This window comes from Miscanthus floridulus, chromosome 17, assembly GCF_019320115.1.
Source record: "Miscanthus floridulus cultivar M001 chromosome 17, ASM1932011v1, whole genome shotgun sequence".
Lineage (NCBI taxonomy): Eukaryota > Viridiplantae > Streptophyta > Magnoliopsida > Poales > Poaceae > Miscanthus > Miscanthus floridulus.
Window position 1 is genome coordinate 94,435,274 of NC_089596.1, and position 14,656 is coordinate 94,449,929.

The window sequence follows — 14,656 nt, forward strand, 5'->3', positions numbered from 1 at the left end:
CCCTTTCGGCGCCTACTGCTACATGACCATGTCGTTCGGGCTCAAGAACGCCGGGGCTACCTACCAACGCGCTATACAAGCTTGCCTCAAAGACGAGATAAAAGACGACCTCGTCGAGGCTTATGTTGATGATATAGTTGTCAAAACCAAGGAAGCACATACCCTTGTTGACAACCTGGAACGCACCTTTGCAGCCCTTAACACATTCCAGTGGAAGTTAAACCCAAAGAAGTGCATCTTTGGTGTTCCTTCTAGCATACTACTTCGGCAACGTCGTCAGTCACGACGGCATACACCCTAACCTAGAGAAAGTCAAAGCTGTCTTGGACATGAAGCCGCCTAAAAAGGTGAAGGATGTTCAGAAGCTTACCGGATGCATGGCCGCCCTTAGCCGTTTCATATCAAGATTAGGCGAAAAAGGATTACCGTTCTTTAAACTACTCAAAGCATCCTGAAAAGATTGAGTGGTCGAAGGAAGCAGACGCTGCCTTCACACAGCTGAAACAATACCTTACGTCACCTCGGTCCTCACTGCTCCCAGAGAAGACAAAACACTCCTGCTTTACATTGCAGGCTACTAATCGAGTGGTCTCCACTGGCCATGGTGGTCGAGCGCGATGAGCCCGGCCACATGTACAAGGTACAACGACCAATCTATTTCATTAGCGAGGTACTCAATGAGTCCTAAGACCAGGTACCCACAGATTCAGAAGTTGATCTACGCCATACTGATAACATCCCGAAAGTTGAAACACTACTTCGACGGATATCGTGTGGTGGTCATGATTGAGTACCCTCTGCGAGACATCATTAGCAACAAGGATGCGAAATGGGCGCATCGTCAAATGGGCAATGGAGCTATGCCCCTTCTCCTTGGAATTTGCAAGCCGTACTACAATCAAGTCTCAGGCACTCGTCGATTTCATCGTCGAGTGGACAGACTTAAGCACGCCTGCCTCTCCGAGATCCGACGAGTATTGGACGATGTACTTCGATGGCTCTCTCAACATTGATGGTGTGGGAGCAGGAGTCCTTTTCATGTCACCATCCAAGGAGCAGCTCCGTACGTCCTCAGGATTTATTTCCCAGCATCTAATAATGCCGCCGAGTACGAAGCATGCCTACATGGTTTGCGCATTGCGGTTGAGCTTGGCGTTAAACGTCTCTATGTCTACGGAGACTCAGCTCTGGTCATCAACCAACTCAACAAGGACTGGGACATGACCAGCAAAAAGATGGATGCATACTACAAATCTATCAGAAAGCTGGAAGGCAGGTTCTATGGTATTGAGTACATACACGTGGTTCGGGACAAGAATCAAGCAGCGGATGCGCTGTCAAAGTTAGGATCATCCCGAGCCAAAATCCCACATGGCGTATTCGTCCAAGACCTGCTCACGCCTTCCATCGAAGAGGAAGATTCCACGGCAGACAAGCCTCCAGACCAGCAATTGGTGGCTATGGTTCCGGCGTCGAGCACCACCGAAACACCTCCGACCACTCATGAGCCTGACTGGAGAATACCTTTCATCAAGTACCTAACAGATGGCAGCGGTTACACTGATCGGGCAGAAAATGAGCGCCTGATGTGTCGCAGTAAGCAGTACCTGCTCGTCGATGGCAAGTTATGGCGTAAGAACGCAAAGGAGGAAATCTTGATGAAGTGTATAACCTAGGAGGATGGCGAACATCTCCTGGACCAAATCCACTCTGGCTCCTGCGGCAACCACGTGGCCTCAAGAACGTTGGTCAGTAAGGCTTTCCGAGTAGGGTTCTATTGGCCGTCAGTAGTATCCGACGCAGAGAAGCTAGTCCGCCACTGTGAGGGTTGTACGGCCGACTGTTGACACCATTTTTTGGACATGTCAAAATGATCAGAGTGGGCTAATTGGCAGGTGGAAAGTTACTGTATACGCTAACAGCCGATGAAAATCAGCTTGTAAAGATGGTTGTCGATGAATGATGGTGATCGATGGAAAAGTTGATTTACTCGGGCGTTGCTGATAGGGTTGGAGATGTTATTGTCGATGCCGATGAAGGAAGGCTTGAAGACTACTGCCGATGAAACAGGAAGTATGCCGATGGAAAGGAGGTCGATGAGATTTCCATCGTAATTGAGGCGGACAGGGAAATAGATAGGAGTTGATTTCCTTTTCTATATTTGTTAGAGTATGATTCATGTAAAGAGTCACGTGTTTCCTTAGATATGGACTTGGTGTCCTAGTTGTATTTGGTTATGTCTCTTTAGATCAGGGTATAAATATAGATTGAGGGGCAATGTAATAGAAGATCAATCAATATCAAAACCAATTTTTACTCCTATTTGCATCTACTTACTTTTCGGCTGACTTTCGTCAATTTGCATATTTTTCCTTTTTACGAGTTCTCATTGATTCGGCGAGTTGCATAGCTTCAGTGCGACCTTCGGCTGATTCTCGAGTTCCGCGTGAGTACCTCTTGGCCGTGACTTCCGGGCGTATCGCTGTTGTCAGGACCAAAGTGCTCGTATCTTCATCCTTGTCGATTAACAGGTCAAATCGACTGGCACGCTTTGGATATCGATTCGGGTATTAGCCCTTTGTGTTTGCAGATCCACTTTTGCATCAACACATCTTTTGGCACGCCTCGGTGGGACCAATCAATCCGATCAATATGTTCAATTCCGAGATCGATTCAGGGAACATTATCGCGGTATCAGAAGAAGATCTTAAGGAAGAGCAGAGGCAGGCTATGGAAAAGGCTGTAGAAGAATACAGGCAGCTTTGTCTAAATCGTTTAGCCTGAACAAGAGTGGACAAGTCATCCAGAAGCAAGATTTGCATGTTGCCTCGGCAGGTTACCTTTGACTCCAATCCTGGTAAACTTCAAGAGATGGTTAATTCTGTAGTAAATCATGCTTTGATTAATCATTCCAATGTGCTGTCCAATACTGTTCATAATGCTGTGGTTCGAACTCTCAAAGAAGGACAAGCGTCACCGCATTATGTTGGGCCTGCCTATCACCAACCAGAGCCGGCATCTATTCAATACTCCATCGGCTCCCTCAGGCCGTTGTGGGTATAGAAGTTACTTCTCCTCCAGTATCGATAGGCTTACCTAATATTCAATCTACACCGATACGATCAGATCCGATACTACTAGGAGGACGAGTTCAGCTTAATACAGATCTATTGGCATCAGCTATGTCAGGCCCTATGTCTCAGAATAGCCAGATTCCTGCTAATTGGTGGGGATATGGTATGCCTCCGGAGTCATCTGCTTTCAATCCTGGGTTACCTCAAGTGTTTGATGCAGTAGGAAAAGCTCCTATACCATCGGCTGTTTCGCCGATGGCTCAAGTGCCTCAATATGCCACAGCAACTACTGTGCAACCAACTCCAGGAGGTTTCCAGATGCCTTTGGTTCAAACACCCAATTCAAGTCCATCGGCAAGCTTACTGCCGATGCAGCAGAAAGCCCCTGCTATGAGTCAAACTGGGGTTCAGTTCATGCCTCAAGCTGGTTATAATTATCCAACAATGTCAGCAAATTACCAGCCATCGGTAAGTTTTGTACCGATGAGTTCTAATAATGGTTGGTCAGGACAGTTACCTGTTCAACATACAGTTCAGCAAAATCAGCAGGTTGCAGGGATTCAACAAGGTCATATGCAAGCTGGTTTCTAGAATCAAGCATCGGCAGCTCAGCCGATGAATCCTTTCCAACAGGTTAATGGACCACAAGTAACGGCAAATATGCCGATTGCTGGAGATCGTGGGCCACAAAGATATGTGGAGGGATATCAGCAGGTACCTCCTGTAGAAATTCAGCCAGTTCGTCAGCAGGAGGCTGATGCTTTTTGGGCCGATAAGATAGCAGAAATTATGAAGGATCAGTTTGGGATAAAGCCCAAGGTCAATACTTATTCTTATCGGACTCCTATACCCTCCTGCATATGATTTAATTCCTCTCCCAAATCGGTACAAGGTACCAGATTTCACTAAATTCTCTGGGCAAGATGATACATCAACAATGGAACACGTCAATCGCTTCATTATTCAATGTGGAGAGGCAGCTAGCAGAGATGAATTAAGAGTTCGATTATTTTCATCATCTTTGTCTGGATCGGCATTTACATGGTTCATTTCATTACCACCAAATTCTATTATTACTTGGGCTTGATCTAGAAAAACAATTTCATAAGTATTTCTTTGCTGGAATCCATGAAAAGAAGCTTACCGATTTAGTAAAATTGAGACAGCGTAATGATGAATCGGTAGAAAGCTTTGTGCAAAGGCTACGAGATGTAAAAAATAAGTGCTACAGCCTGGTGCTGGATGATCGGCAGCTTGCCGATCTGGCTTTCCAAGGGTTATTGCCACATCTTAAAGACAGATATGCTTCTCAGGAGTTTGAAAGCCTCAGTCATCTTGTGCAAAGGATCTCTGATCAAGATACTAGGGTTTTTGAACCTAAAAAGAATTGGAGTAAAAAAGTATCATTTGTTGAAGAAGTAGGAGATTCTGATTCTGATGAAGAACCAGTTATCGGCTTAGCTGAGTGGGTTAAGAATAAAAAGCCGATATCTTGTCCCTTTGGTCAGAAAGAGCCAGAAAAGTTTACCTTTGATATCACCAAGGCCGACAAGATATTTGATCTTCTGCTTCAAGAGGGCCAAATTAAGCTGTCACCTAATCATGTGATCCCATCGGCAGAAGAGTTGAAGAAGATCTTGTACTGCAAATGGCACAATGCAACTTCACATAGTACAAATGAGTGCAAGGTGTTCAGGCAACAGTTACAATCGGCTATTGAATCTGGGAGAATTAAGTTTGGTACTTCCAAGGCCCAGAAGCCGATGAAAATTGATCAACACCCTTTTCCAGCAAATATGTTGGAGGCCAAAGGGAAGACCAAGGTATTGACGTCAGAGGCTGCTGAGAAAAATGCATCAGTGGATCCCCAACATCGGATAACTACCGATGATGCAAAAAGTAAGGGTTTGCTGGGAGAAAGCAGTAGTTCCAAAAACCCTCCTCGACCTGGCATTGTGATTACCCATCGAAGGCAGCAGGAGGAGTTGGCGTCAGCGTAATGACCGATATCGACAACAGCAAGAAGAGAGACGTCGGGAAGAATGGTATCGGCATAAAGATCATTGGAGGTGCCCGTTTTTCATCCATTGCTGGGAAGAAGGTATTAAATTGCCAACTGTTGAAAATTGCCCTGAGTGCAATGGTTATTATGGGGTCAATCGGTCAGAAAGGAGGTTTCAACCTGGCAATCAGGGTTTATTTATCAATGAGCCGATCAGAGGCAGAGCATCAGTGCATGATCGGCTAGGGGGCAGACTTAGTGTACATGAGAGGCTTGGTAAACGCGCTGGATATTTTCCAAGGAATCAAGAGGAGCTTGAGGAGATGGCAAACGCAAGAGTTCCCGATGAAGAAATATTCTACAGGGACCCTAATATACGCCGTGTAGAATCAACTAGGACCTGTTATCAGCCGGTTTGGAAAACCAAGTTTCCTCGATGGTGCCCGGAGGGTCTGACAAAGACACAGAAAAGGAGGATGCAACGTGAGCATCAGGAGGATTTATACCGAGAGGAAAATTCCTCCAATGAGAGGTCCGGTCATCAGCAGTGGCAGGTAAAACACAAAAATAAGGGTCCATCGGTAGATGTTAATATGGTATTCATGTTGCCGATGGAGTTTTTGGCACTATCTGATAATGAGGAAGAAGTTGTTCTCTCTGATCAAGTAGCTCAGTTGACACTAGATCCAATGATGGCTGTTTTTGAGAAACCTACCTGATGACGAGAGACAGCATCTTAAGGCTTTGTTTGTGAAAGGCAGAGTTGATGGGCAGCCTGTATCTAAGATACTTATCGACGGAGGGGCTGCGATTAATATTATGCCTTATGTGATGTATCGGAAACTTGGTAAGGGAGATCAAGACTTGGCCAAAACCGATATGATGCTGAAGGATTTTGAAGGCAATGTGTCACCGGCTAAAGGGGCAGTATGCGTTGAATTGACTATCGGCAGCAAAACCTTGCCGACGACGTTCTTTGTTATTAATGGCAAGGGTGCATATAATCTGCTTCTAGGGAGGGATTGGATTCATGCTAATTGTTGTGTTCCTTCTACAATGCATCAATGCCTCGTACAGTGGATTGGGGATAAGATTGAGTTTGTCCCTGGTGATTCTTCTTATATCATCGCATCGGCAGAATCAGATACTTATGAGCGAACTAAATGCATATCAGGAGAAGTTTGGGAAAAAGAGTTCCTTAGAGTTGCTGATTATGAAATTCCACCGATCCAAGCAGTCGGTTCTGAAGAAGAGTTTTAATGGATAGGTTTGCCGATGATGGAAAATTAGGTCAAGGGTTCACATCGGCAGATGATTTAGTAGAAGTAGATATTGGTGATGGCGATAGGCCAAGACCTACTTTTATTAGTGCTAAGTTAGATTCCAAGTGTAAGCAGCAAATGACTGATTTGTTAAAAGAGTATAAAGATTGTTTTGCTTGGGATTATACTGAGATGCCTGGATTAGACCGATCGATAGTTGAACATCGGTTACCTATCAAATCTGGATTTCGGCCACATCAGCAGCCAGCGCGCCGATGCAACCCTAATATACTTCCTGACATTAAGGCCGAAATAACTAAATTAATTGAGGCAAAGTTTATTCGGCAGTGTCGATATGCAGAGTGGATCTCTAATGTGGTTCTGTTTATAAGAAAAATGGAAAACTTCGTGTTTGTATTGATTTCAGGAATCTTAACAAAGCCACACCGATGGATGGCTATCCAATGCCGATTGCTGATTTGTTGATTGATGCTGCAGCCGGACATCAAATTATCAGCTTCATGGATGGTAATGCAGGTTACAATCAAATATTCATGGCTGAAGAAGATATTCCCAAGACTGCTTTCAGATGTCCAGGTCATGTAGGGTTGTTTGAGTGGATAGTCATGACGTTTGGTTTGAAAAATGCCGGCGCTACTTATCAAAGAGCTATGAACTTTATTTTTCATGAATACATCGGCACATTAGTGGAGATCTACATTGATGATGTAGTGATTAAGTCTAGAGATATCACAAAACATCTAGCCGATCTACGAAAGATACTGGAGTGCACAAGGAAGCATGGATTGAAGATGAATCCTAATAAATGTGCATTTGGTGTATCGGCAGGTCAATTCTTGGGTTTTATGGTGCATCAGCGGGGCATCGAAATCAGTAGGAAGTCTATTGATGCAATTAACAAGGTGGTTGCTCCTGCCAATAAAACTGAATTGCAATCTTTGATCGGTAAGATTAATTTCATTAGAAGATTCATATCTAATCTGTCGGGTAAGATCAAGGCTTTCAGTCCATTACTTAAATTGAAAGCCGATCAGGAATTTGTATGGGGAGCTGAGCAGCAGTTAGCCCTAGATGAAATTAAGAAATATTTAACAAATCCTCCTAGTGCTAGTTCCACCTCAACACGGGAAACCTTTCAGGTTGTATTTGTCAACTGATGATACCGTTATCGGTTCAGCTCTTATTCAAGAATTTGAAGGGAAAGAACGTGTTATTTATTATTTGAGCAGAAGATTAGTGGATGCTGAGACAAGGTATTCGGCCATCGAAAAATTATGTCTGTGTTTATACTTTTCTTGTGTCAAATTAAGACATTATTTGTTATCTGCCGAATGTACGGTCATATGCAAAGACGACGTAGTCAAGTATATGCTGTCGATGCCGATATTAAGTGGTAGAATCGGCAAGTGGATTTTAGCATTATCAGAATTTGAACTACGTTACGAATCGACTAAGGCAGTTAAGGGGCAGGTTATGGCTGATTTTGTCACTCAGCATTGTAATACAGTGGACTCTCTGGAGGTTGCTCCTTGGACACTTTTCTTCGATGGGTCCACATGTGGTGAAGGAGCAGGTATCGGCATTGTGTTGATTTCACCTCAAGGAAGGAAGTATGAGTTTTCATTGCCGATTGTTGCTACATCGACAAACAATCAGGCTGAATACCAAGCCTTGATAAAAGGGTTAGAATTGCTGAAGGAGATACGTGCCGATGCTGTTGAAATCTTTGGTGATTCTATGCTAGTTATAAATCAATTGGCTGGGAATTTATGAATGCCGAAGTGAAGTTTTAATTTCGTATTATGAAAGATGTTTGCAATTGTTGAAAGGGTTTAGAGATTTTCGTCTTGAACATATTTCTCGACTGCATAATGAAGAGGCTAATCGACTAGCTCAGCATGCTTCAGGGTATCAGCCTATTCAGGAAGTGCTAACATCGGCAGTTGATACCGATGACTGGAGAAAGGAGATTGTCGATTATTTAAAGGATCCATATAAAAAGGTTGAAAGACGTATAAGGTTCCAAGCTACCAAGTATGTGCTCCTCGATGATGAATTATATTATCGAACTATAGATGGAGTTTTACTTAGATGTGTTAGCAGTGATGAATCGAAAAGCTTGATGGGTGAAATTCATGAAGGAGTGTGTGGAGCGCATCAATCGGCTTTCAAGATGAAGTGGATGATCAGAAGGAATGGATACTATTGGCCGACTATTCTTGAAGATTGTTTTAAATATTTTAAAGGATGTCAGGGGTGTCAAAAGTTTGGTAATATTCAAAGAGCGCCTGCATCGGCTATGAACCCTATAATAAACCTTGGCCGTTCCGGGGATGGGCTATCGATCTCATCGGTCAGATTTATCCGCCATCAAGCAAAGGACATAAATTTATTCTGGTTGCTACCGATTATTTCACAAAATGGGTTGAGGCAATTCCTTTAAAAAAGGTGACATCGGCTAATATGATCGATTTTGTGAAAGAGCATATTGTTTACCGATTTGGTATTCCTCAGACTATCACTACCGATCAGGGTACTATGTTTACATCGGGAGAATTTGATGAGTTTGCTGTAGGTATGGGAATTAAAGTTTTAAATTCTTCTCCATATTATGCTCAAGCTAATGGTCAGGCTGAGGCTTCTAACAAAGGGATCATCAAACTCATTAAGCGCAAAATTAAAGAAAATCCTAAGAGGTGGCATACAGTATTAAATGAAGCCTTGTGGTCATATCGGATGTCATATCATGGTGCAACCAAAGTAACGCCTTATCAGTTAGTATATGGACACGACGCAGTATTGCCTTGGGAAATTAAAACTGGCTCTAGGCGAATACGTTCTCAAAATCAGCTGACAGCCGATGATTATGATACTCTTATGAAGGATGAGTTGGAAGATGTGGCGGGTCATCGGTTAAGGGCTTAGTTAGCATCGAAGAAAATAAGAAAAGAGTAGCCAGATGGTATGACAAGAAGGTGAAGGTAAAGGAGTTTGCCGATGGAGATCTGGTCTGGAAATTGATTTTACCGATTGGGACTAAAAGTTCAAAGTTTGGAAAGTGGTCTCCTAATTGGGAAGGTCCATATCGGATAAATCAGTCTGTTCCTGGTAACGCATATATTCTAGAAACCCTCGAAGGGGTTGTGTTTCCTAGAGCATTAAATGGAAAATATTTAAAGAAATATTACCCTAGTATCTGGATGGATGCATAAAAGTATAAGTGCCGATAACAGTCCTATCGGCTAGAATTATACAAGGATGTCAATGTCTCATAAAGTGCCGATGCAATAGACAAGATTTACAAGTTTAACAAGGATTGGATAGCCAATATCGCACGCAGGCGAATCTGGTCGGCTTCCTTCATTTCTTTGATGTCTTCATCGGCAGCACCCTCCACAGGCTTGAGTTTTTTCTTCATGGCCAAGGCTTTGCGATCCTGGATGTCTCTTTCTTGCTGAAGGGCCTTGATGGCATCGGGTAGCTAGCTTTCTTCTTGTTGGGCATGAGTTAAGGCTGCCTTGACTTCTTTTAATTCAGCTAATAGAGCCATTTTCTTTGCTGATAAATCTAAGATTTTCTGCTTAAGTTCAGCGCCCGAAGTCTGCAAGTTGCCGATGCCCTTGTGCTTCTCATCGGCAATCTGTTTCAGTTGTAGCATCTCTTCTTTGAGTTAAGCCTGAGCTTTTCTATCGGCAATGCGTTGAGCAGCCCGTTGATATTGCAGTTGGCGGCTTTCTAAATGGGCTGCTAGGAAGAGTGCTTCTTCAACATCGGTAGGGACCTGGCCACGGATTGTTTTGAAAATTGCCTTTGCGGGGTCCGAGTCATCTACCAATTGGGCGGTATCCTACTGTAACAAGTCCAGGAGAGCTTCCAACTTGGACTTAATTTCTGCCGATATCGTTCCCAGTGCAAGGGAAGAACTTGTTTCCTCTCCATCATCGTCAGAAACGTCAATGGCAAAGGAAAATAGGCTGTTTGGGGAGTCTTATTCCTGAGAAAAAGGAAAAGAGGTTAGTTAAGGATAAATATGAATATTATAAATCGACTAGGTCAATCGGCTTACCTGTTTCAAGGAAATTTCCTGTACTTGGCTGGAGGAAGCAGCCTAGAGTATGTCGTGTGGAGGATCGGCTGAGCTTGCCGATGGGATATCATCTATGGACTTCATTGGTGGTTGGCCCTTGGGGTATGATAACCGATGGTATGTCCTGTACAGGAGGATTAACTGCTTGCTCAGTTGCATCGACTGATTCTGGCCGGCTTGTAGATATTGGGGCAGATGTGGGGATCGGCATGGACTTCTGTCGTTTTGGCTGTACCTCGGCATCTGTTAAGGCTTTACGCTTTGCTTGGGCCTCAGCAATGGTTGACTGGGGGGGCATCGGCACTTGTTGGTTGTGGAGCTTGAACATCTGGTACGCTTGCCGATGTACCCATTTGTTGTTGCAAAACAAGTGTAAGGTATAATATTTAGCAGATAAAATGTAAAATCAAAGGAATACCTCTGAAGGATTGTCAGAAGTAGTGGTGCTTGATGTCGGAGGAATTGCCGATGATGATCCAGCAGCGGCTCTTACACCCTGATGATTAATGTTAATACAGTTTGTGATCGGCATGAGTAGAAATAAACAGGGTTGTTACCTTGAATACCTTGATCAGGGTTGTAGCGGCAGCCAATGGAGTGGCCCTAGCTATAGCCAATTTGGACTTGGAGGTGTTGGTCTTGGCACGGGTCTTCTGGTGAGTCAAAGCAGCTAAGGTGGGGGCGTTGTAGCCGATCGGTGATATCGGAGAAATAGGCTGAAGATTGAAGGGTTTCCCACTTTTGCTCATAGATGGTGCTGGATGTTAACTGTCACGAGAAAGTTAGTTACCGATATATGAAAGGAAAAAGCAAAAGGGAGTTAAAAGAAACTTACTGCATCATCAGGAATGGCGTATTCAGGGTCGATCATGTGCTGATATGAGTGAGCAGATGTTGCAAACAATTGTTCCTTCCACTCTCGCCACCATTGCTTATATGATTCGGTGATGAAAGATACTGATGTCCAGTTGGATATATCGACATCTGTAGTATCAGCATCGGGGGAAAGTCGCACTACCCTGCTCCAATCTGTTCCGCAGGTGATTGTTTCTCTGGGTTTGATCACATCGGCAAAACAAAGTTTGATTGGCAGTTGCCCAAAAGCCAATTGACGGGATACTGCTGATGGATTGTAAAATTCATACGTGATATTGGTGTTTTTCCCACTGCCGAATGTGTTTACTGGGATTGCCCTGGGAGTAATGATGGCCATCATGAGTTCATTATCCTGATTCAGAGTGTCATCGGTAAAGTTGAAAAGAAGGAGGAATCTATTTTGTTCATCGATATAAGGTACCCAGGCCCTATGATCATGAGAAAGATCATTGTAGAAGCTTTGGAAGAATCTATCGATCTGGTCTTCATTGGCCTCTGTTCCAGGGAGGACAATTATGGCTTCACCAAAATTGAGGGGTGAGCGTGTTGCCGATTCCTCATCCCCAAGCACGTGGTCTTCAACAATTTCTCGTGGGAATTGTTGGGCAAAGAAGACCCATTGCAAACGCTTGTGCATATGGGCATTCAGCCACATGTTGATAAACCACCACGGGCCTCCTAAGTTGCCGATGGGTTCGCCAAGCAAAAGTTTCTGAGACACTTGATGAAGAAGATGATAAGTGGAGCTCAGAAGGTATCGGCCAAGAGGGAACCTTACACCATTAGCCAAGAGTTCAGCCGCGGGAAGGAAGGCGTTGGTTGGTCCTACTGATCGACCACAGAAGATAAATTTTTCTAACCACATATTCAAGAATGTGGCATGTTCCCTCTGGTTAACTGTCCCGGTCCTTTGGCATTCTTGAATATATCCCGTCCAACCGCCGATGTTGCGGGTATTCACCCTATATTCAGATTTTCTGCCATAGATGGAGCCTTCATCGGTAGTTGAAATGTCCAAGCCAGTGAGCATGTAGACATCGCCAAGTGTGGGAGTAGCTGGGCCATGTCCAAACATGAAAGTGTTTGTTGTGTCTGACCAGAAGTAAGCAGCTGCAATCATCATTGACTCGTTCTTTTGCATATCGGCAATGGATAGCCTAATGCATTGGTCTAGCTTCTGTTCTGCCCAGTGTACTTGCATCGGCCTGTTGACCCTCAAGTACCAATCTTTCCACCCTTTGGTAGTTTTGGGCCAAGATCGGAATGTATCTTTCCATAAATTCAGAGAGAAATTTTGGGCTCTAAAAGGGATTCTGTTAACCTCTGCATTAATCAGATCAGTTGGATCTGGGTTGCCCATTGGTCCTAGGCATTGGACATGCGGCTGATTGGTTGGAATAACTAATTTGTTGTGAAGTTCCTAAGTTTGGAGGATCTGAAGAACAAAGAAAAAGAGGAAAAAATTACCAACTGTATAAACTCACAAAGACCAGAAGAATCGAGGTAAAAGGTAACGGAAGTGGAACGAACCGCAAGGACGTCGAAGTTGATTGCCATTATCTTGAGGTAGATGGGGGGCACGAGCCAGAGAATCGAGGTTAACGCTGGAGAAAAGGTCTTATTGGTTGAGGTCGCGCAGTTGTTCGTCGGAGTCGCCACCGGAAAGAGAAAATGCCAAAGATTGGAGTTTGAGGGTAGAAGACGAGCGTTCCGGAGAAATCTATTTATAAGCCGCTTGGAGTAGGGGTATTTTGGACTTATCTCTATGCCGCGCGCATGTAGGTCGAGGTGGTTCAGATGGATATGGTAACTGTTTGCACGATAATCAAGGAATTGTACAGATGATTTGATGGCAAGTAATCATGATTTGGAAGAGATCTCGGTATAGGATATTTTAATTCTGAAAATGGCGGCATTATTATGTTAGGATCTTGCCGATGGATTATTGTTTCGGTATCTTAACCATAATCAGGGCAAGAGTGGTTGGAAATTGTGTGATATTTACTGAGGTGCGTGAATCAGGACTAGATTTGATTAGATCTGATAACAGATCAAGTTTTGGCTTGGAGGATGAGTTACGGTAATTGGGCGAAGGCAAACGTTATCTGGAGTAAATTTCGGAGCATTAATGGTTTTATACTCCGAAATTAGGGGGCATGTGTTGACACCGTTTTTTGCACGTGTCAAAATGATCAGAGTGGGCTAATCGGCAGGTGGAAAGTTACTGTATACGCTGATAGCCGATGAAAATTAGCTTGTAAAGATGGTTGTCGATGAATGATGGTGATCGATGGAAAAGTTGATTTACTCGGGCGTTGCCGATAAGGTTGGAGATGTTATTGTCGATGCCGATGAAGGAAGGCTTGAAGACTACTACCGATGAAACAGGAAGTATACCGATGGAAAGGAGGTCGGTGAGATTTCCATCGTAATTGAGGCGGATAGGGAAATAGATAGGAGTTGATTTCCTTTTCTATATTTGTTAGAGTATGATTCATGTAAAGAGTCACGTGTTTCCTTAGATATGGACTTGGTGTCCTAGTTGTATTTTGGTTATGTCTCTTTAGATCAGGGTATAAATATAGATTGAGGGGCAATGTAATAGATATATCAATCAATATCAAAACCAATTTTTACTCCTATCTGCATTTACTTTTCGGCGACTTCGTCAATTTGCATATTTTTCCTTTTTACGAGTTCTCATTGATTCAGCGAGTTGCATCGCTTCAGTGCGACCTTCGGTGATTCTCGAGTTCCGCGTGAGTACCTCTTGGCCATGACTTCCGGGCGTATCGCTGTTGTTAGGACCAAAGTGCTCGTATCTTCATCCTTGTCGATTAACAGGTCAAATCGATTGACACGCTTTGGATATCGATTCGGGTATTAGCCCTTTGTGTTTGCAGATCCACTTTTGCATCAACACCAACAACTTGCGGCCAATCCATACCAGGGGGTGGAGACACGAACACTGCTGTCCGGTCACGACCATCACTCTGGGAAACATAAAGGCGACAACACAGTCAAATTTTGTTACAACATAACTCTATAGGTACAAGGAAGTATCATTTACCTTTGGGGGAGGTCGGGCCAACTTGAAGGCGTGCTCGATGTCGCTTAACCTGACATAATTGGGGTCAGCTAAGTTGAATAGCTTCCCAATCTTGGCCTTGATTTTGATCTTGTCAAGCGCCTCTTTCCTGGTCCTCATTGGATCTACGGTCCCCTGGTATTCATATCTAGGATGTACCCTCTTCTAGCAGGGCTAGATCCTTCGGCTGATGAAGTTCCCGACCACGCTTGGACCATCTAGCTTTCCCCACGGGAACATCCCGAG